This window comes from Sus scrofa, chromosome 1 (genome assembly GCF_000003025.6).
Source record: "Sus scrofa isolate TJ Tabasco breed Duroc chromosome 1, Sscrofa11.1, whole genome shotgun sequence".
Taxonomy (NCBI): Eukaryota; Metazoa; Chordata; class Mammalia; order Artiodactyla; family Suidae; genus Sus; species Sus scrofa.
The window spans coordinates 97829828-97854754 of NC_010443.5; the positions used below are offsets into that span (position 1 = coordinate 97829828).

General features: G+C 40.7%; 1 protein-coding gene across 1 annotated transcript in view; it reads right to left on the reverse strand.

Annotated features, from left to right (window-relative positions):
- Positions 1-24927, reverse strand: part of ZBTB7C (zinc finger and BTB domain containing 7C) — a 404866-nt gene that overhangs the window by 219535 nt on the left and 160404 nt on the right. The window lies entirely within an intron of this gene.

A 24927-nucleotide genomic window follows, 5' to 3' on the forward strand; every position in this document is an offset into this window, starting at 1 on the left:
CAGACATCCTGTGGGTCTCAGCTCTGGGAGCAAATGCCGCCCCCCGCCCCCCGCCCCCGGTCTCAGACTCCCAGAGGACCACCGCACTTCACTAAAGGTGAACCATGCTAAGAACAGTTTTCCAGAACATTTGAGGGATAACATGAGGGGTTCTGTCAAGTAAGTCAATTCTTTATTATTATTATTTGTCTTTTCAGGGCTGCACCCATGGCATATGGAGGTTCCCAGGCTAGGGGTCTAATTGAAGCTGTAGTGGCTGGCCTACACCACAGTTACAGCAACTCAGGATCTGAGCCGCATCTGCAGCCTACACCACAACTCACAGAGATGATGGATCCTTAACCCACTGGGCGAAGCCAGGGATTGAACCTGCATCCTCTTGGATCCTGGTCTGGTTCATTAACCACTGAGCCATAATGGGAACTCCAAGTAAGTCAATTCTTAAGTCTCAGTAAGTCTGAGAGAGCTGGGTACCAAGGCCAGTAGCACTGCTAACCAGCTCTGGACAAGTCACCTGACCTTGCCAGGGCTTCCTTTCTCTTCATCCATAAATTAGAGAGAAAACAGAGTTTTCAGAGTTGCTGTGGATTACGAATAATGTATATCAAACTACATATACATACTTGGCACACAGTAAATGCTTAACAAATAATTGCTAAACAGACTAATACATACTCTACACAGTAAAGGGCAATTGTAATGAATGGTTAAAGTGGGTTCCATATACTTCATTAATTCAGGCAGTTACTTTCATTATATGTATTTGAAATATTTCCAGCAGAATATAGGCTGGCCTTATGATTTGCTCTGACCAACAGAAGGCAATGAAAGTGACTTGGGTAACTTCTGAACCTTGGATTTTAAGAGGCCTTAACATTTCTGCTCTCTCCCTCTTAGAATGTTGTCACTGCCATGTGAAGACACACAGGTTAGCCTCTATAAGGATGAGAGGCACATGAAGAGTTCTCCCAGCCATCTCAGACTGTCCCAACTGAGCCTGGACATGTGAGCGACCCCAACAAATACCACACAGAGCCCAGTCCAAATTGCTGACCACAGAATAGTAAACACATAAATGATTACTGTTTTAAGCCACCAAGTTTGAGGACTATTTGTTACACAGCAGTAGATAACTGATACAAATTGATCCAGGAAAAATCTCTAAGGCATCCTCTAAGCATCTCCATCCAGGGCTATCTTGTAATGACAACTCCAAATGGCTATCTTCTGTTCCCATCTTGGTTCTCACTTTTTCCCAACATCTTTGTCCTAAAGATGAACACATCTATCAAGACGCTCTGTTGTGAAGGAGCTGGGGATGCACATTTCTGTCAAAGGCTTTATACAACAGGAGAGCTGGAAGGGGTGGACTATGGAGGCATCTAAGGCCAACTGCCTCTTTTTAAAGCTGAGGATATCGAGGGCCAGGGATTTTAGATGCTCTATGTCCATGACTCTTCCCTCCCCACCTGCACTGGGAACACCATGCGGTCCAGGGATGCATGTCACACATCTTCACACCCTCCAGGTGCCACAGCGGCCTCACCCACAGTGGTGGCCAGTCTCTGTTCCTTGAGAGAGTGACTGTCCTTGTTCAGCTGGTTAGCACTCCACTCTGCACCCCTAAAGCACAGGGATCACCCTCTTCCTCTCTGTCGCCAGCTCTGAGGAGACCACCCTCAGAAGAGCCCCAGGAAGGCTGTCTGGGCAGGGAGGTCAGACAGACACTTGGGAATAAAAAGACCCGGTATCCTGTGTACAAGTGGAGAAGAGACAGATGCCAGCTCCACCCTTTCAGGCAGGTGTCTTTACATTCCTTAGAGTTTGTGGGTGAACCGGCTTGACCCATTCCCTTCCTTTCAGCCAGTTCTCCAGTCCTTCCAGAAGAAAGGTAAGTGTCATGGTCTTAATTGTAACAGCCTCCAGCAAACACTAGGAATTATCTCCAGATTTCATCAATCTGTTTGTCCCTAGTTTTCCCCTCACTAGGTATTTCAAATGACCCTAAGTGTCAATGGTTGTTTACTTTGTTTATTATTACTATTACTACTACCATTTTTATCATTATTGTTATCGCCTGAAACCTATAGTGCATAGGGAAAAAGCCGCCCACCTTTCAGAGTTTTGCTAATTCTTTCAGGCTATAGTTAAACAGGTGTTCTGTAATAAATTCTGCTTTGCCATAAGCTTTTCATCGGACTAGACTTTGCCCTCCAATAACTAAAGGAGGGAACAGGACAACCAAGAAAAGAAAAAAGTATATAAAAAGTGAGAGAGAGAGAAAGCTTGCCTGGAGTTACTGTCGTGGCTCAGTGGTAACGAACCCACCTAGTATCTATGAGGATGCAGGTTCGATCCCTGGCCTGGCTCAGTGGGTTAAGGATCCAGAGTTGCCACGAGCTGAGGTGCAGGTCGCAGATGCGGCTCAGATCCCACATTGGCGTGGCTGTAGCGTAGGCCAGCAGCTGCAGCTCTGATTCAACCCCTAGCCTGGGAACTTCCATATGCTGTGGGCGCAGCCCTAAAAAGACAAAAAAAAAGAAAAAAAAAAAAAAAAAGAAAGGGAAGTAGCACCTCAGTCAATAAGTAGCAGCAATCATATTGAGCAGCAATCATATTAACAGTATCTATTGTATTTCTCCTGTGTGGGCCTCAGTTTCCTCATCTGTACTATGCGAGGGGTGAACTAGAAGACGTCCAAGGCCACTTGCTGGTTCTCATCAGGGGTGACTTTGTTCAGGGTGAGCCCTCAGAGGAAACGTCTCCCCCAGCTCACCTCTGGAAGGGAGGGTTTTGTGTGCCCTCTGCCTGGCACAGACGGCACCGGTTCTCGCTCCAGCTGAGGGTGTGGGACTCTTTGGCCTTGCTGCTAATGGGTGGGGCAGGGCCTCTCACGTCCTTTTCTCACCCCCGCCTCCTCCCCCGCCAGAAGGACCCCTCCTCACTGCCCGACCTCCACCCTCTGGCCTGATAGCTGCTGCCAAGGGCGGAGGCTGCAGCAGGAAGAGCAGAAGCAGCCCTGGCAATCGCCGTGCCCTCCCCCTGCCCACCCACAACCTGCCTCGGAGGCCAGGAGTCAGGAGGTTCTGAGCAGAAGTAAAACCAAAGACAGAGGCTTCAGCTTAGAGGACATTCAACACACACACACTCATATACCCACACCCCCACTAATATGTGTTCACACACACACACACATCCTCACACTTCCCGCACACTCCCACATGCTCACACACTCACACACACTCGAGACTTAACAAAGATATTTCTCCCACCCCTTCCTTTATCCCCCACCCCCCTCAAAAGGAATCCATCTGGCTCTGCAGTGGCAGCCACAGAGCTTCAGACCATCTGGAAACAGCAGCACAGAAGAGCCATGCCAGGCTGGAGGTGCAGCCAGCCAGGGTCAGGAAAGAGGGGAGAACGAGGCGGCAGCCAGAGTCCAGTCAAACCGCCCTGTTCAATCCCCTCTGATCTGCCCACCCCACAAAATGTCCCCAGACAAGCCCCTGTGTCTGCGTGGGCAGCTTGCCTGGACTCCAACTTCCTGTGTTCTGCTCGCCCACCTCTGCTGCCCGGTCCACGCCAGCGCCCACTCTGGTGACATTCAGAAACAGCCACACAAAGTCTAATTTGAGCTCCAATCTTCCCTGGCTATGCTTGTGTGGTTTCTAATTATTTTATTCCCAAGATTTACTTTGATGGATAGTTATACATTTTCCAATTTACTGTACAGTGTCGTGTAAAAGGGCCCTTAAAAAAAAAATGTGTGGATTAGTCCATGCTGTTAATTTCCCCAGCTCTGAGAAGAAATCTGCAGATAATCACCCACCCTAGAAGCTCTGATTCAATCCTCATTTCCTTTAATACTAATAAAATGGACAGTTCATTTATAAGAAGTTCCCTAAAAGAGGGTATTGAAAAACATTATATTTCTTTTAAAGTTGTTAAAGGGCATAAATCCATTACTCAGATAGAGATCGCTTAATAATTTAATGCCTTTGGCTTGGCATTGTTCCCAGAATATTTTCATTTTATCTGTCTTTATTTTCAGGTTGGAACAAATTGAGGAATAATCAGCTCTGTTGGCGGGAAGTATCCGAGAGTCCACAGGAAGGAAGAAATGGGGGAGCCTGGGTAGGGGGCTGCACAGCCCCCAAGACTGTCTTTCTCACAGGCCTTCAGTCTGGGGAACAGCCCTGGGGTGGGTGCTAAGGGCAGGCCGGTTAAGCTAGCCTCCCCCTTGGGCTTCCACGTAGTGGGCTGGCTGACTCTGCCTCAGGGGAGCACGGAGCAGCCTGGGAGGTGCCCCCACCCCAAGAGGCAAGCAGGTGGGAGGGCCCATAGACAGAGTCTTTCTGCAAAGGGGATTAGTTTGCATTTCTAAATAAAATCATTTACATGATGTATTAACCCAACTCGGTAATTAAAATCATTAACGTTTCTTTGTGCCAATTAGCAATAAAGGGGAACTCAGTGTGGGAACCAACATTCCTTCATACAGGCTCATCCAAGAACTCCCCTGAGGAGGGCTGGGAAGGTTCCTCCTGCCTCCCCCCTCACCACCCAGCTCTGCTGATCCTCCAGTCGAGGACCCTCAGCTGACTCACAGTACAAGTGCTCCGGGAATGTCCGCCCCAACCCAGTTAAAAGGTTTGGAAAGCGGCCCTGGATTGAATAGAAAGTTGGTTGAGCTTAAGCCACTCCAGCTCTCTGATTAAATCTCTGTGTATTCCTTCCCCTCTCTGGTCCTCAATATCCCCTTAAAATGAATGTGCTTGGGCTGTGGGATGGAAATCCTGTGAAATCAGATTGTTATGATCATTATACAACTACAGATGTGATAAATTCATTTGAGTAATAAAAAAAGGAAAAAATTTTAAAAATAATAATAATACTAAAAAAAAAATAAAGTCTGTAAATTTCTTCAAAAAAAAAAAAAAATTAAGCCAAGGACCTAAAAGGATGCCAGATGGCTCTTTCTAGTTCCCCAGAGCCACAGCAGGTGTCTGCCTCTGTGGGAAGGATAGAGTTTTGGCCTTGATTGGTACTCATAACATGTTTGTTGAAAGGGAATTGAAGTGAACTTGCCAGACCAGTGAGGGGACAGGCATGGGGGGAGATGGGGACATCACTACATTCAGTGCAGGAAGGTACCAGTGGGCCCCTGCCAGAAGGCAGCCAAGGCCAGTAGCATGGAGCCCTCCCCCCCGGGCTCCACTAGGGTGCACCACCTCCACAGGCCCTGCCCATAGAGTGACCTCATCTGGATTCAGGGCCTAGAGGAAGAGTGAATGAAGGCTGCTACAGGAAGCGTAGCCAGAGGGATGGACCTGACATGCAGGAGGACCAACCGGAGGAGGCTCATGCTCCAAACTTCTCTGGAGAGAGCAGCCAGTTCCCTTGGACAGGTGGGCACAACTAGCGATGCCAACAGCCACTTCAATGAATCCCCAAGGCCATCAGAAGGGGTAAAAAAGGTCTTAGGAGGAGTTCCCACTGTGGCCCAGAGGGTTATGAATCCAACTAGTATCCATGAGGACATGGGTTTGATCCCTGGCCTCGCTCAGTGGGTTAAGGATCAGGTATTATCATGAGCTGTGGTGTAGGTCACACACACAGCTCAGATCCTACATTGCTGTGGCTGTGGTGTAGGCTGGCAGCTGCATCTCCAGTTCAACCCTTAGCCTGGGAACTTCTATATGCTACAGGTAAGGCCCTGAAAAAGCAAAAAAAAAAAAAAAAAAAAAAAAACCAAAAAAACTAAGCAGTCAGGCCAAGGCCCTAGGGCAGCAGGGGTGGGGGGCATGAGGGAGTGGGTTGGGCACAAGGAAATCCTATTGCTGCTGTGAATGCTGCAGTCCCTGACACAAAGCCCACAATTGGCCCAGGCACAGGAGATTCATGTACCAACAAGGATCTGGTTCTCTTTTCTTTCTATGGTGTGTCCTGGAAGGAGTGTGCTTTATTTATTTAGTTATTTGCAGTTTTTTTTTTAAATTAAAGTATAATTGATTTATAATGTTGTGCCAATTTCCATTATACAGCAAAGCAACGCCATCATTCATAAATATATGAATACACATATTCCTTTTCTTATATTATCCTCCATCATGTTCTGTTCTTAGAGACTGGATATAGTTCCCTGTGTTATACAGCAGAACCTCATTGCTTAGCCCTTCTAAATATAATAGTTTGCATCTACTAACCCCAAACTCCAAGGCCATCCCACGCCCTCCCTCCCCCTCCTCCTTGGCAACCACAAGTATGTGCTCCATGCCTGTGAGTCTATTTCTGTTTTGCAGATAGGGTTATTTGTGCCACATTTTGGATTATACATATAAGCGATATCACATGGTATCTGTCTTTCTCTTTCTGACTTATGTCACTTAGTATGAGAATCTCTAGTTGCATCCATTTTGCTGCAAATGGCATTATTTCATTCTTTTTATGGCTGAGTAGTATTCTATTGCATAAATGTACCATATCTTCTTAATCCATTCATCTGTGGATAGACATCTAGGCTGTTTCCATGCTTGGCTATTGTGAATAGTGCTTCTATGAACATAGGGGTGCATGTATCCTTTTGAATTATAGCTTTGTCCAGATATATACCCAGGAGTGGGATTGCTGGATCTTACGGTAGTTCTCTTTTTAGTTTTCTGAGGAACCTCCACACTGTTTTCCACAGCGGTTATACCAATTTACATTCCCACCAACAGTGTTGAAGGGGTCCCTTTTTTCCACACCCTCTTAGAAGGAGTAGGTTTTAGAATAAGAGTGCCACAGGTTCAAATCCTAGCTCCATAGTTCACTAGCTGTGTGGCTTTGAACAAGTTACAGAGAGATAATCTCTTCAGCTTTGGCTTTCCCACATGAAGAATAAGCAAAACCTGACTCAGGATGGTCAGGAGGGTGAAAGGAGGTAAAAAGTATGAAAGTGTCTACCATGATACATGGAATAATGATTTCCATAAAGATCACGTGGCGTGGCAGGTTAAAATGGCTACAAATTCTTGGACATTTCTTTTGTAAAGAGGTAGGGTCTAATTCCCTTCCATTGAATAGGAGCTGGCCTTGTGACTCACTCTGCCAATGGAATGTAGTCCAATGCCATTCTGGACTACCAAGGATGGGTCCTAAGAAGCCTTGAGGCTTCCATGTGGGTCTCTTGGGACATCCTTATGAGCCCAGAGCCAGTATGTAGGAAGCATAGCTGCCCTAAGATGCCCCACCAGAGAGGTCATGTGCAAATGCAGAACCTGACCTTCCTGCCTACCCTGAGGTACTGGATTGAATAGCATTCCCCAGTCCCTCAAACATGTCTACCTGAACTCCGCGAGTGTGACTTTATTTGCAAATAGGGACATTACAGATGTCATCAAGTTAAGTTGAGGTCATAATGGATCAGGGTGGGCTCTAAACCCAAAATGACTGGCATCCTTATAAGAAGGAAGTCTGGACACAGAGACACTGGTGCCTAGAAGGACAGGGCCATGTGAACATAAAGACAGAGACTGGAGTGACGCACCCACAAGCCAAGGAATGCCAAGGATTGCTGGCAACCACCAGAAGCTAAAAACAAAGAAGGATCCTTCCCTAGGGCCTTCAGAGGGAGCCTACACCTGCCAACACCTTGATTTCAAGCTTCTAGTTTCCAGAACTGTGAGGGAATACATTTCTGTTGTTTGATGCCACCCAGTTTGCAATACTTGGTTACAGCAGCCCTATGAAATTAATACACCAGCCAAGATGCCATGCACATGAGCAAAGCCATCCTGGACCCTATAAACTGGCCCATCTGCTAGCCAAGTATCACCATACAACCTCAGTCAATGTCATATGGAGCAAAAAAATCATCCATTTGAGTTCTGTCCAAATTTCTGACCCACAAAATCATGAGATAAAATAAAATGAATTGTTTTAAGCCATAAAGATTTGGGCATGATTAGTTCTGCAGCCATCATTAGAAACACATAGTATGTCAGTGGCTGCACAGAAACTAATATTCAGGTTTCCTGACTCCTACCCAGTTCAGTGGGACTTTCCATTCTACCATACTTTCTCCCAGTCATAAGCCAGTTATTATTCCTATCAGTTCCACATGCACATATCCCTTAAGGCTTATCCCAGTACCCAGTAAGGGTGTAAAATGATTTGAGGACAGGCAAATGCTGTATCATCTTTATACACCTGTACCACTCCCCACCCTAGCTGAGTATTCTGGGAGTCGGGGGCTATAAACAATGGCACAATAATGAACTCAACCAAGGAATGTGGGCAAAAAGGTAAGACAAGAGATTCTTGAGGTGAGGGGGAGTGGGGATGTTGAATGGGAAAGGAAAACTCAGATTGTGAGGGGCTTTGGATGCCAGGCTGAAAGGTACAAAGACAAGACCCCTACCCATCCCCCATCACTGTGGATATTCTAATGGGAAGACCAGTGCAATGGAAACAGCCAGCACCATCTCACTGCCTATATTACCAGCTCATCCCAACTGGCTGGATGTCATCTGCTTTCTCCAGTACTTCCTAGTAGTTAAGGACACTTGTGAAACACTTATGCGTACTCAGAAACCCAGGTCCAACACAACCAAATGGATAGAAGTTTTGAAAATCAAGGCCTGGATATTAACAGCTATGTCATCTTCAAACAAGTCTACAGGGTTTCTGGGAGAGGTTGATGTTCACATGTTTTTCGTTAATAAAGGGAAATGTTAGCTCAATTATTGCAACAACTCCGGGGAGGAGGGAGGCTGCTTGTGGCAAAGGTCAAGGGCTGATAAGATACAGAAGTCCATTTATGAGATCCCAACCTTGCCACCTTGGGACTCCCACCTGGTGTTGGCCTCTTCTTTGAGGATGGTTGGGTCCACTCCATCTGCCTTGGTCATTAGCTTCACTCTACTGCTTCTAATAGCAATCTGTGCCAGTGAGAGTTGCTCCCATATGTCAATTTCCGGGGTCATTGATCACAATACATGAGCCTCTGGAACTGCTTCCAGAAGTTTAAGCACTTGGAGTGTCCTACCTCCATCTCCCAATTTGAATGTTACCCAAATATCAAGATCCAGTACAAATCCTTTCTTCCTGGAGTCTCCTACAAATCCGCTATCAGACTGGTCTCTTTGAGCTTACAGCAGTGTACCGTTTATGGTAGCAAATTGTTTTGTAATAACCCTATTGTCTTAAAACTATCTTTTACAGCTACCTGAATATATTTTAAATGTATCATTCTAATAAAAAGGAAGGCACACTGAAGGTAGAAAAATTGAAAAATAAGCATATATATATGCTGAAACTTAGGTCTCTGTCCAATCCTAACCCCTAGTCCTCTTCCTCACAAAAAAAAAAAAAAAAAAAGGCTGTGAAGTTTTTTGGTTTAGTCTTCCAGAAATATATTGTGGCTACATAAGCATACAGATGTGTACATATATGGATCTTGACCTTGATCTACTAAGAATTGTCCTCATGCAATGCTGGTTTGGGGAATTACTCGTGTGTACTTGAGAAGGATATATATTCTCAAATGCTGGGCACAGGGTTCTGCATATGGCCACTATATTAAGCATTGTATTGACTTTTTCAGGTTTTCCATTTGATTATTAATTTTTTGATGTATTTTATCTATCAAGTATTGAGAAAAAATATGTTTAGGTTTTCCACTTACAAGAGTGGATTTGTTCATTTTTCCTTGTACTTTTGTCTTCTTTTTTTTTTTGCTTTGTGTATTTTGAAACTAAGTTATTAGGTACATTAAACTTAGAACTCATATCTTCCTGAAGAATAGAAAAGTTTATTATTATTTTGTGAACCTGCTTAGCTCCAATAGTGCTTCTTGCCCTACAAACTTATTTTTGTGATATTAATATAGCTACACTAGCCTTCTTCTGGTCAGTGTTGGCCCAGTAAATGTTCTTCCATTCTTTCACTTTTAATCTTTCTATGTCTCTTATAAACTGCACATGGATGGAGTTCAGTTTTTTCTTAATCCAGTCTGACTGATGCCTGTCTACTAGTTGAGAAGTCAAATCTATTTACATTTATTGTAATAACTGATATATATGGATCTATTCTACCATCATATATGGTACTTTTCAATTTACTCTTTTCCCTCTTTTTTTTCCCCTCATTTACAACCTTCTTTAGAAAAGACTGAGATTTTTTTAATTACATTTTTCTCTCCTTAAAAGTTATACACTCCATTTCTATTATTTTAGTGCTCACCTTTAAGTTTTTAACAGGAATTCTGAAAGTCCAAAATTCATACTACTACTCCTGTCCCAGGCAAATCAAGGTCTGTAGAACCCTTTTACTCATTTCCTTTTATCTTATAGATTTAGATTTTAGGTCTACATCATTATTTTATCCCATAGATTAATCAGTATTGTTATTTTTATAAAAATTAATATTTGCTTGTATGTACCCATTTGTTTACCAAGTATTCTGTTCTCTAATCCTCAATGCTTCTTCATCTTCCTTTTGCAGTGAGTTTCCTTCTTTCTTAAATATATGTTTTAGGAGTTTCTTTGGTAAATATCTTCTGGTGCAAACTCTGAATTTTTGTTCAAATATGCCTTTCATGGTTACTTATAATAGCATAAAATTCTAGTCTGATATTTTTTTTCCCTCTCAGCAACTTTGAAGATGTCTTCTGGATGCTGTAATTGATGTCAAGAAGTCATTTAGTTTTCTAGTTTTCTTGTCGTTTGTAGCTCTCTCCATCCTGGTTGATTTTGTGGATCTTTCTTTCTTTCTTTCTTTCTCACATTTTTTTAGGGTCACATGTGTGGCATATAGAAGTTCCCAGGCTAGCGGTCAAATTGGAGCTGCAGCTGCTGACCTACACCACAGCCACAGCAACACCAGATTGGAACCACATCTGCACTCTACACCACAGCTCAGGGCAACATCGGATCCTTAACTGAGCAAGGCCAGGGATCAAACTTGCATCCTCATGGATACTAGACAGGTTCCTAACCTGCTGAGCATCAATGGGAACTCCAATTCTTTAGATCTTCCTATCATTTATGTTACGCAATTTCACTTTCAAGTTTCTAAATGTGTATTTCTTTTCATTTATGTTTTGGGGATTCATTTTGCTTCCCTAATCTGAGAATTTATTTCTTCCACAATTCTGGAAAAGCTTTATCTTCCCTTTCATTTATTCTTTAAAGATCACCTCTTTTTCATTTTCACTATTCTCTTCTTCTATATTTAAGAATTAGACACATGTTAGACCTTACTATTCAGCTTTCAGTGTCTCCCAGCTTCACTGATATTTTCTTTGTTGTTGTTTCTCTGTACTGCATTCTGGATAGTTTCTTCATATCTGCCAGTTAGTTCACTAAGTCTCTTTACAACTAGGTCTAATACTCCTATTCTTCCCATTCATTTCTCATTCCTTTCTAGATCCTAGAAAGAAATCAATCTAATTAGGTTAATCCACTTTGGTGTAAGATCAATGACAGCTCTTCCAGAAGGTATTTAAATGCCTCATAAATGGATACCTATCCCCACAACCTTAGAACAGGGCTTTGCCCATGACAAAAACCTGATAAATCTTTGTTGTATAGATGTATGAACCTTAAAGGAATAAATAAACTTATAGCTCAGAAAGTCAACAAAGGCACCACACAAACCCTTCCCAACTTCAGGAAATAGAGAAGTTCAGACTCTTATTTGAGAGATACTCAACTTCAGTCATCAAAGAAATGAAAATTATAATCATACTATATACACATCAAAGGTGGAAAAATTAATTTCAATTGTTGGTGAGAAGGTAGAGTAATAGGAAATGTAAATTGATATATAGTCTTTGCCTGCTCGGGGGAGTATAATGCGATGTAACCACTCCGGTAAAGGACAATTTGGTGTGAGACAGTAAAAAAGAAAATAAGTATGTTAGATACATCCCTGCCTATACATTCTGAGATGTATACTACATAGCTACCTGCCAATAAGATTTACAGCAATTTGTTTGTATTTGCCCCAAACTGGAAATAAGCAATTATCCAAAGTAGAAATGATTTTAAAAATTAGTGTATACTCACATATTTTCGTACAATGAAGATGAACAACTATACACAACCAAATAGATGATTCTTACAAACATAATGTTGAGTAAAAGAATAAGGCCTAGGAGTTCCTGGCTCAGTGGTTAATAACTCCGATTAGGAACCGTGAGATTGAGGGTTCAATCCCTGGCCTTGCTCAGTGGGTTAAGGATCCCGCATTGCTGTGGCTCTGGCGTAGGCCAGTGGAAACGGCTCTGATTTGACCCTTAGCCTGGGAACCTCCATATGCCACTGGAACGGCCCAAGAAATGGCAAAAAGACAAAAACAAAAATGCCTAAAAGAATGCATATATAATGATTCCATTTTTATTAGATTCCAAACCAAGAAAATAGAAATGATTAGGACAAAGACATAGTTGGTAAAAGAAAACCAAGGAAATTATTACCATGAAAACAAGGCAAACAGGAGAGGAAAGGAGTCCCTGGAAATTCCTAAGGATTCTTGATACTGATGGTGGTTACTTGGGTGTTTGAATTATAGCAATGTACTAAATGGCATGTGCAAATTTTATGTGCTTTCCTATGTGATATTACATTTAAGGGTAAAATTTTTTTTCAATAAACAGGATTGGAAGAATAGAGGCAGAAGTGTCTCAAGCACCTTTTCTTACAAAGCTGCTAGAAGATGTGTTCCATCAAAACAAGGGGGCAAACCAAGAAAGAAGATATTAAATCCCGGAAACAGGGATTCAGACAGGAGGGGTCAAGAGAATCCATAGAATGACAGTGAATGATAATCCCAGAGTGATAGCTGTGCACCAGGGAACAACTAGACAAGAATGTCAAAAATCTACAGAGAGATTTCAACATGGAGAAAAAATTGAAAGATTGATTTTTTTTTAAAGGATTAGAAAGGTATCTATTCCTACTAAGGGAACACTTGAGGTTGAATTAATGATAAATATACAGAAAACTAATCAAATAAACATATAAACAAAACCAAAGATAATTAATAACTCCATGGAAAACAAAAAGTTGTACCAGAAAGGACTCATCTTGTATATCACACAGCTCAGGTGTAACCAGCATACATCATCACAATAATGTAAACAGTACATACGGATCTAACCACAACTATGAGTTAAAGATGGGAATAGAGGAAACATGGGTTTCTGCTGTGGATCCAGGGTAGAGGGAGCTAAATCACCATCTTTCATAGTAGAAAGTCAATAAATAATAGTGTTCAAAATATAAAAATGAGAAAGTAGTGGCATGAGCATATTAGACATAGGGAAATTAAAATTTCAAAAGAAATACAGCCCAAAAAATCAATTAAAAAAAGAAAAAGAAATACAGCCAAAAAGAAAAAAGTGGTTGTCTCTGGCAAGTGGGAAATGAGGTGGCATGGGGAGAGGACTGCAATTTTTTTGTAATAAGTCTTACTGAACCAGGTGATTCTTTTAAATGCTGGACTTACATAGTTTGACAAGCTATAAAGATAAAATTAAATTTAAAGGGAAGGATGGGACATGGTGTTTCGCTTGGAGGTGTGAAGGCATCATCGCAGGGAAACTCTGCTCCTCCCAGCCTCTGCCAGGACATCCCTGCCCCAGGACTCACCTCAACCACAGCCAGGGCCAGGACTGAGTCAGAGATGAAGGGTGCCAGGCTGAGCTGCCCATGAGCACAGATAGGACAATCTTAAGTGAATAGCAAGATACACAATACACCAAAATTATACCCGGATGAGTAGGGCTACCCTAGGGCTGCAAGCAAGAACTACATCATGTAAGGGGCTCTATTAATATGTTACCTCATGATGCCAAATATGAAAAGCATCTTGTAATGTTAATGCCACTTAAAAGGCATTTTATAGAATCCAGGGGTGTTCTTGTGGTGCAATGGGTTGAGGATCCAGCACTGTCACTGCAGCAGCTTGGGTCGCTGCTGCGGCCTGGGTTTGATTCCCTGATTCCCTGGCCCAGGAACAACCAAAATGTTGCCTCAGGTGCGACCAAAGGAAAAAAAAAAAAAAAAAAAAGACATTTCATAGAATTCAACTATCAGTTCTAATAAAACTTTAAGAACAAGAATAGGAGTCCCCGTCGTGGCTCACTGGTTAACAAATCCAACTAGGAACCATGAGGTTGCAGGTTCAATCCCCGGCCTTGCTCAGTGGGTTAAGGATCCGGTGTTGCCATGAGCTGTAGTGTAGGTTGCAGATGCAGCTCAGATCCCATGTTGCTGTGGCTGTGGTGTAGGCTGGCAGCTGTAGCTCTGATTAGACCCCTAGCCTGGAAACCTCTATATGCCATGGGTGTGGCCCCAGAAAAGACAAAAAAAAAAAAAAAAAAAAAGAAAGAGAGAGAGAGAATAAAAAGAATTTCTGTTAATAACAGAGTATCTATATTTAAACTAAATTAAAATTAATCTAAGTTCCAGAACATATAAGGATGCCTATTACTATCACTGTTACTGAAATCACTAATACAAATATAATGATTTAATATTGTCTTGAAAGTTACTATCAAAAAAAGAGATAAAGACAGCATAAGGGAAATAACTGTTGAAAACAGAGAAAAGTATTGCTTGTTTATGATGTACTTATATACCTAGAAAATTAAATCAGCCAAAATGATTCTACTCTAAAAATATCTAGTGATCCTGTTAAACTATGTCAGATTATGCCTCTATCGAGCCCTCTCATCTTATTCAGATTAAATCCAGTTTCCTTACAAGGGCTCCACATCATCTGGTGACAACCTCAGGTTTCCTCACTCTCTCCTGTGTTTGCTCCGCTCAAAACACGTGACTTCCCTGTTTCCTCCAAATGCTCTGTATGTGCCCATCTCAGGGCCTTTGCACTTGCTGTTCCCACTGTCACTTATTCAGGTCTCTGTTCAGATGATAACTATCTGAACATCTCAAATATCACTGGGCACTAAATCTTTCCCTTGTCATTCTTTACTTTTTCTTTATAAGAGGTACTGCTACCTGACATATTAGATATGTATTTGCCTCTCTTCTCACTAGACGATAATGGCTAGTAAGATGGAAATGTTGTATCCTTGGAGCCTAGAAGAACACCTGGCCTATGAAGCCACTAGAAACTCTGCACTAAATAAATGACTAAATGAAAGGCACATGAAATACTCAAAAGATCCAAAGACAATTGCTTTCTGTTCTTTGAAAAAATAAAAAGTACTCAAGGATGAAGAGACTGACAATCCCCATACATAAGAGTATTAAAACTTCTTTATAATGAAAATTAAAGTTAAAAAGAGGACAACAAACTGGGGAAAAGATTTGAATCAACAAGACAAAAATAATGAATACGTATAGCATATAAACAGCCCCTTTAAATTTATAAGAAAAATGCCAAAAAGCATAACAGATAAATAAACACATAATTCACAGATTGATCAACACAAGATAACACACTTGGAGAAATAGAAGTCTTCACCAATAAACTAAGAATGTAAATTAGAGCAAACTGGGATATCATTTTATCAGTCAAATTAGCAACAATGGCAAAAAATGCTTTTGCTAACTGCTATTGTAGTTGAGATGAAATGAGTAAATGTATTCCAGAATGATGACACTGTGTTAAACAATATTTTTGGAAAGCAGTTCAGCAATATAGAGAAAGAGCCATATAGATGTGTGTGTCCTCTACCAATAATTTCTCTATTAGGAATTATTCCTATGGAAATGCAACAGCTGCAAAAAGCTATTTGCAAGAAGATGCTCACTGCAGTGTTATCTATAAAAGCCCCAAACTGAAAACATAAATGGCTAACATTTCAGGGAATGGTTTAATAAATTACTGTACCTCAGCACAATGGAATATTATGTGACCATTAAAATGATAATTATGCAGAAACATGAAAAATGTTTATGATCCACTGGTCACTGAAAACAAGCAGAATACAAAATAGTAGGTATGTACCATGGACAAAATGCCCAGCGTGTATGTACATTTCGAAGATAATATGTAAAAGTAATACAGCAGTTGGACTGAGGTTGGTGGAATTTTATAGTGTTATAAGAAATATTATTTTGAAATGGTCTCTTTAAATGTCCACCCAGAAGCTCCTGTAATTTCTAAGAAGTTAGATTCCGAAAGGCTCTTCCTGTGCCTGAAACATCCCTGCACAAACTACCAATTTGTATATGTCCTTATAAAACTTTATTATCTTTGCTTGTATTTACACTGCAATAGCAGGATCCCTCTCACCACACCTTTCAACAATCCCTCAGCATTACATGTCCTGTAATACTTAACGGCAAAGATGCAGAAATATGTCAAACAAATAAACAAAACCGAACACTCAGGCTAGAGGGAAAAAGACCCTCCTAACCACTCATGGCGCCCACTGACGGTTTGCTGAGCAAATGTGCTTTTGCCTTATGTATCTGAGAGCTTCTTGGTGGAGGGAGGTCTTCACTCTGCCCCAACCAGAACACAGCTGGGGCTTGAGTCCACCTCTAAAGCACAAGGCACATGCTCACATGGATTTCCTGGTCATGATGCATGGGGGGCTAGTATACCCACGAGCCCAGACCCTCTGCTCTTCTGACAACAAGCAGGGCTTGCTGGCACCGAATAGGATGGAAGTCCGGTCTGCCCATAATGCCTTCCGCCCTGTCACCTGCCAGGAGAACAGATGCCCCAACATTCCCTAAGATATCTTCCTGACCTTTCCGCCACTTCCGAGTTGTGAGAATCTGAGCAAGTTACTTCAACTCTGTGCCTCAACGTCCTCCTGTGTAATTCTGGGAGTAAAAAGAATTAAACGAAGTTAATGTCTGCCAAGCAAATGGAACAGTGCCTGCCACATAATAAACACTCCCATCATGTTGGTGATCCCTGGGTTGTTGCCACCAAATGCAATTCACCCATCCCTCCTCTCCACCACTCTCTTTGGTACACATTCCTGGTAAAGAAACACCATCCTAAACCTGGTAGGGGACAGAACCTTTTTGCCTCATGTAATTCACAACTGCCTTCTGGGAAGAAATTAGGGTTGGTAAAATGCTTAAGCAATTTTCTGATAAACTTTAATGAGATTAAGACCTCTTCTGGGAAGCCAGTTACCCACCCACTCAGCTGACTGTCAGTCAGAATCTAATGATCTGGAAACAATCCTTTTTTCTTGTATCCAGTCTAACAGTGATAACCTAATCATTCTGTTTTCCTTTAATTTTTTTCTGTGGGACAATCTAGAATTGGCTGGCTTAAGCATCTTTCTTTATGACCTGCTTGAACTAAAACCTTGACACATGTTCAAAAGTAAAACGTCTGAAAATAAAAAATGACAAACCTATTATAGCACATAAAATAGTTTATAGCATTTATTTGCATTCTTTTCTAATTTTCATACTACAGTTAAGACCCTGGGACACAAGGAAGACCATGCTTATTTTTACCTATATTTTTATGCAGAACTTTGCAACTGATAGATAAAAGACAGCCAATAAATGTTTATTAAGATAATAAATTAATGAAAAAACAGATAGACCTCTAAAAAAAAATGAAAAGAACACTTATTATCCAGAAGAATGGGACCCCAGTATTACAAAGCACTACCAACTTTGGATTCAATTGTAGGTTGAAAACTTATTTTAAGCTGCGTGGCTTGGGGAAAGTCTCTTCAGCTTCCCGAGCTTCCAATTTCTCATCACGCTATATGCTAACAGAGGTGTCCTGAATAGGGACCACTTGTATAGAGAGTGTAGCACAAGGTCAGGTACATTCAGACCTCAAAACATTTTACTTCCTTCCCTTCCCACTGACTCTTGATATGAGTTGGGAAAGTCATTTCCTCTCTCCAGTCTTCAGTTTCCTTATCCATAAAGTGAGAATTTTTTTAAAAATCCCTCAAATGACTAGGACAGAGTCAGGACAAAATATGACAATGAATGTAAAAATATTTTCAAAAGTAATTAAAGCCCAAGGAAGACTTTTGCTTCGAGCCAAGATGGAGAAGCAGAGACCAGATTTATCCTCCTTCCTGAACCAACCAACGTTCTGGACCAAGTACGTGAAACAGACTCTGGGCACCAAGCAATGAAGGGCAATGATACCAGAGAGATGAGGGAAAAAATGATGTGAGTCCTGCAATTGCCCTATTACAGCCATAAGGGATTATCCAGGCCACAGAGCAGAAAGGTGGAATTGAGGCAGAGCTTGATGTTCACCCTGATCTGAGCAGACAGGGCTGAGACCAAAGGAGTTAATTTTTTTAGGATTGAGTACTGAAGAGAAAAGAGTTGTAGAGAGAGAGAGAGAAAAAAAAAAAAAAAAAAACCCACCAAGAGATCTGCAGAGAGTTTCCCTCAAATATTCACCAGAGTGCTGATCAGTGCACACATGTGAGGAAAACATCTAATGCTAGGGAAAGAACCACCCAGAAAGATTAGAAGGAACAGTATCTGACACTCGCACAGAGCAAGAATAGTGTTATGCCCATTGACCAGACTGGAAAAACCACATAATTCAGAGAGCAGTGGTTAAAGTACTCAGAAAGGTCTTCACACTGTAAGGGGAAGTAAATAGCCCTAGATTATATATACATCTGGTCCCACTAACAAATCTTTAAAGGAAGGTCTAATAAAATCATACTATTCCCAATAACTTAATTAAGTCCCAGGACAAAGCTCAAGAATATTTGAAGGAATACAAAAATATCTTGAGCACACCAAGATAAAAATCATAATGCCTGATATCTAATCAAAAATTACCAGGTATGAAAATAAGCAATAAAATATGAACCACAATACAGAGGGGGGAAAAATCAATTAATCAAAAGTGACCAAACCTAATACAGAAGCTAGAATTAGCAAAGGACAATGAAACAATTATAACTGTGTTCCATATATTCAAAAAGTTGATATAAAAAAAGACTAAAATCAAACTTTTAGAGATGAAAATTGCAATGTCTAAGATGAAAAATACACTAGTTAGGATTGGTAGCAGATTAGACCTTGCTAAACAGAAAACAAAGAAATAAACAACAACAACGACAAAAACAAAATCCAGGGAACTTGAATAGATAGCAATAGGAATTATATAAAAAGGAAAAAATGGAGAAAAAAAACAAAGAAAAAAATACATAGAGCATCAGTACACTATTGGGGACAACTTCAAATAGCCTGGTATATGTGTAATTTGAGGTTCCAAAGGAAGGGAGAAGAAAAAAGTATTTGAAAAAATAATAGCAGAAAATCACTAAACCTGGTTTTAAAAAAACAAAACTATAAATGCACAGGTCCAAGAAGGCAATAAAAAACAAGAAACATGAAGAAAAGTATTCTGAGACACATTATGTTCAAATTGCTCAGAACCAATATAAAGAGGAAATCTTAAAAGCAGCCAGAGAGGAAAGACACATTATATTCAAAGCAACAAATATAAGATCACAACAAATTTCTCACAGGAAATAATGCAGATAAAAAGACAATGGAACAAAGTCTTCAAACAATGAAAGAAAAAAATTGTCAACCTAGAATTTTCTACACAATTAAAATATTTTTAAAAGGCAAAGATGAAATAAAGACTTAATCAGACATATGAAAGCTGAAAAAAATGTCATAATCAGGAGACCCCCACTTTAAGAAATGTTTAAGGATATTCTTCAAGCAGAACAAAAATGAAACCAGATGGAAGTACAGATCCACACAAAAGAACAATAGTATCAGGAAAGGTCACTGAATTTATAGCTGTATATTTAAAGATAACTGAGTATTTATTTTTAATAATTGCAATATAGTATGTTATAAAACATATGTAAAAGTAAAATGAATGACAATATTAGCATAAAGGACAAGAGGGAAGAAATGGAAATATACTGCTATAAGTTTTGTATACTATACATGAAGTGGTATAATAACATTTGAAGGTAGACTATTATTAACTTGGAAGCAACCATTAAAGTAAAAAAGCAAAGAGTTATAGATGATAAGTTAATGAAAGAGAGAAAAAAGAATCATAAAAAGTAATCCAAAAGGGAGTTCCGGAGTTCCCGTCGTGGCGCAGTGGTTAACGAATCCGACTAGGAACCATGAGGTTGCGGGTTCGGTCCCTGCCCTTGCTTAGTGGGTTAACAATCCGGCGTTGCCGTGAGCTGTGGTGTAGGTTGCAGACGCGGCTCGGATCCTGCGTTGCTGTGGCTCTGGCGTAGGCCGGCTGCTACAGCTCCGATTGGACCCCTAGCCTGGGAACCTCCATATGCCGCAGGAGCAGCCCAAGAAATCGCAACAACAACAACAAAAAGACAAAAGCCAAAAAAAAAAAAAAAAAAAAAGGGAGTTCCTATCGTGGCTCAGTGGTTAATGAATCCAACTAGGAACCATGAGGTTGCGGGTTCAATCCCTGGCCTCGCTCAGTGGGTTAAGGATCTGGCGTTGCCATGAGCTGTGGTGTAGGTCGCAGACGTGGCTCGGATCCCGCATTGCTGTGGCTCTGGCATAGGCCGGTGGCTACGGCTCCAATTAGGCCCCTAGCCTGGGAACCTCCATGTGCCACAAGAGTGGCCCAAGAAATGGCAAAAAGACAAAAAAGACAAAAACAAACAAACAAACAAACAAAAAAACGGAGCAAAATCTAAAAAAGAAAGAGATAACCTTAATAGCCAATTTATCTGTTAAAGTAATTAAATTTAAAGTTAAAAACCTTCCCATAAAGAAAGTTCTAGACCCAGATGGCTGTCCTGGTTAATTCTACAAGACATTTAAAGAAGGAATTACACCAATTCTACACAAACTTCTCCAGAAAACTGAAGAGAAGGGAATGCTCCCCAACTCACTGTGTAAGGCAGCATTATTCTGACCAACACGAGACAAAGCCACTTCAAGAAAAATACAGACCAATATTCCACATCCACAAGATACAGAGACTGTTACAAAATTTCATCAAAGAGAATTCAGCAATATATAAAGAGGATAATACATCACCACCAAATGGTATTTATCTCAGCATTATAAGGTAGGGTTAACATTCAAAAAGCAATGTAAGTCATCATATTAACAAACCGACAAAGAAAAACCATATGATCATCTGAATAGATACAGAAAAAGGTTTGGACGAAACCCTACCATTTGCTCCTAACTTTAAAAAATAAATCAACAAACTTGGACTAGAAGGGAACTTCCTCATCCCACTAAAGGGCAACTACAAAATAAACAAACAAATCTGTAGCTAAAAATTTTGCGGTGAGCAACTGAATATTTCCCCCTTAGGATCAGAAACCAGTCAAGAGTGTCTGCTTTCCTCACTTCTATTTAACACTCTTCTGAAGGTTCTAGCAAGCGCAATAAGAAAAAGAAATTGAAAATATTCAGATTGGAATGGAAGGAGAAAAACTGCCTTTATTTACAAACAACATAATTGTCTATGTAGAAAATCCAACAGAATCTACAAAAAAGATGCTAGAACTAGTTAGAGAGTTAAGCAAGCTTATAAGATGCAAAACTGATAGATAAACATCTATTGCGTTTTATTTACTAACTGCACAATCTAACTGTATTTCTATATTCTCTCTATATGTTGTTTTTATTTCAACAAATTGGAAGTTGAAATTTAAAGAGAACACTACTTATAACAGTATCAAAACATATGCAATGCTTAGAAATAAATATGACAAAATGTTCCCATCGTGTCTCAGTGATAACAAACCCGACTAGTATCCATGAGGACTTGGGTTCGATCCCTGGCCTTGCTAAGTGGGTTAAGGATCTGGAGTTGCCATGAGCTGGCAGCTGCAACTCTGATTTGACCCCCAGCCTGGGAACTTCCATATTCCACAAATGTGGCCCTAAAATGAAAAAAAAAAAAAAATGACAACAGATGTGTAAAATCCATACACTAAGAACTATAAAACACTGCTTATAGAATTTAAAAATCTAAATAATAGGGAACTATATCATGTTCATAGGTTGGAAGACTACTAATAGATCAGTTCTCCCCAAATGGATGTATAGAGTCAATGCAATCCCAATCAAAATCACAGCAGGTGATTAACATGCAAATTCTAAAGTTCATGTAAAAATGCAAAAGTCCTAGAATAGCCAATGCAATTTTGAAAAAGAACAAAGTTGGAAAACTGACACTATATGATTTCAAAACATGAAATACAGTAATCAGAGAGTTTGATATTGGCATAAAAGATAAACAGATCAATAGAACAATAGTGTATATATATATATGAACAACTGATTTTTTTTTAGCAAAAGGTAAAAGATTTATTCGATCTGAAGAGAAACCAGAGTATGAACAACTGACTTTTGACAAAAGTGCAAAGGTAATTCAGTAGAGAAAAAATGTTCTTGTCAACAAATTGTGCTGGAACAATTAGATTATAACATGCAAAAAAGATGAAATTTGGTATACCCCTTACACCATAACAAAATTTAACTCAGGAATTCCCGTCGTGGCTCAGCGGTTAATGAACCCGACTAGCATCCATGAGGCGTGGGTTTGATCCCTGGCCTCACTCAGTGGGTTAAGGATCCAGCAATGCCATGAGCTGTGGTGTAGGTTTCTTTGCTGCCACACCACCATGGGAACTCCCAAAGTCTTTGTTATCTTTATTTATGCAAAGATGCCTTAGATATGACACCAAAGGAACTATCCAGAAGAGAAAAAAATTGAAAACTTGGACATTATCAAAATTTAAACCTTCTGATCTTTGTAAGATGTTGTTAAGAGAATGAAAAGACCATCTGCAGATTGGAAGGGATATTTTCAAATTGTATATCTTATAAATATTTTGTCTCCTGAATAAAGAACTCCCAAAACTCAGTAATAAGGAAACAAACTACCTCCCTCAAAAATTTTTGAACAGGAGTTCCTACCATGGCGCAGTGGAAACGAATCCGACTAGGAACCATGAGGTTGTGCATTCGATCCCTGGCGTCACTCAGTGGGTTAAGGATCCGGTATTGCTGTGAGCTGTGGAGGTCACAGACAAGGCTTGGATCTGGCTTTGCTGTGGCTGTGGTATAGGCTGGGAGCTGTAGCTCTGATTAGACCCCTAGTCTGAGAACCTCCATATGCCATGGGTGTGACCCTAAAAAGCAGAAAAAAAAAATTTTTTTTCAAACAGACAATGCATCAAAGATATACAAATGTCAAATAACCACATGAAAAGATCAATATTATCACTTAAAAGGGAAATACAAATTAAAACCATAATGAGATGCCTCTACATAACAACTAGAATGACTAAAATTAAGAAAACTGAGCACAGGGGAATTCCCATCATGGCTCCGTGGTTAACGAATCCAACTAGGAACCACGAAGTTGTGGGTTCGATCCCTGGCCTCGCTCAATGGGTTAAGGATCCGGCATTGCCGTGAGCTGTGGTGTAGGTGGCAGACACGGCTCGGATCCCGAGTTGCTGTGGCTCTGGTGTAGGCTGGTGGCTACAGCTCCAATTCGACCCCTAGCCTGGGAACCTCCATATGCTGCGAGTGCAGCCCTGGAAAAAGACAAAAAAAAAAAAAAGAAAGAAAAGAAAAGAAAACTGAGCACACCAAGTGTTTGGAAGGGTATGGGATGGCTAGAATGGTCAGATACTGCTGGAGGGAATGGAAAATGGTATGACCACTTTGGAAAACATCTTAGACAGTCTCCTTAAAAGTTAAAGATATACCTATCCTGTACTCCCATCATTTTCTCTCTCTAAGAGAAATGAAAGCATATGCCTATACAAAGATTCCTACATGAATGTTCATAGGAATTTTATTTCTAATGGCCAAAAACTGGAAAAAACCCAAATGTGCATCAGATAAATGAACAACTGTAATATATTCATAGAATGCAATACAGTTGGGCAATGAAAATGAATAAACTATTGATACATGCCACACCATGGATTAACCTCAAAATAATTGCATTGTGTGAAAGGAACCTGAAAAACAAAGAGCACATGCTCTATGCTTCTACTTACATAAAATTCTAGAAAATGTAGATAATGTGTAGTGACAGAAAGCAAAACTATCACAGAGCATCCCCTGCTCCCTGGGGATGGGAAGGAAAGGGAGGGTCTGACTACAAAAGGCAGGGTGAGGAAACTTTGGGGGTGAATAAAGAACACCCAGAAAGTCCTAGCACAGCCAAGGCAACTCTGAAAAAGAACAAAGTTGGAAAACTGACACTACATGATTTCAAGACATGAAATATAGTAATTGGAGAGTTTGACTTTATGCCAATATCAGCCTATTCATTGCATTCACTATGATGCTGATGTCACAGGTGTATGTAAGTCAAAATGTATCAAACTGTATCCTTAAACATGTGCAATTGATGGTGTTCCAATTATACTGCAATGAAGCTGTCAAAAACAAGGTGCCTAGCAACTCCGAGTAGCCATCATTAGCTACCACTGGGCATTGAGCAGAAGAGAGTGAAGCAGCTCCTGCTAGCCACCACGCAGCAGCCAGTCTGAGACCCCTTCTGGACTGGAAGTTGGTCTACACTCCCCACTCACTACCTGTGTGACTCATCTCTGAGCAGAAGAATTGCACTAAAGTTTCCAAGCTGGTAAAGCCAAAGCAAGAAACACTGATGAAGGCCAAACTCACCATAGACACTGATCTGGAAGGCTGCTTTGATTCACTCACCTTCTCCCTGACTGCACACTTCCTCCAGGCAGGTAGCACAGAAATCTGTTCTAGGCCTGCCTTTTTCTAGCCAAAAAAAAAACTTCTCCAGGGAGTTCCCTTTTGGCTCAGCGATATGAACCTAACTAGAGTCCATGAGGATGTGGGTTCGATCCCTGGCCTTGCTCAGTGGGTTAAGGATCCAGCATTGCAGTAAGCCATGGTATATGTAGGTTGCAGACACGGCCGCAAGGTGTGGCTCAAAGAGGCAAAAAAAAAAAAAAAAAAAAAAAAACCTTCTCCAGGAAAA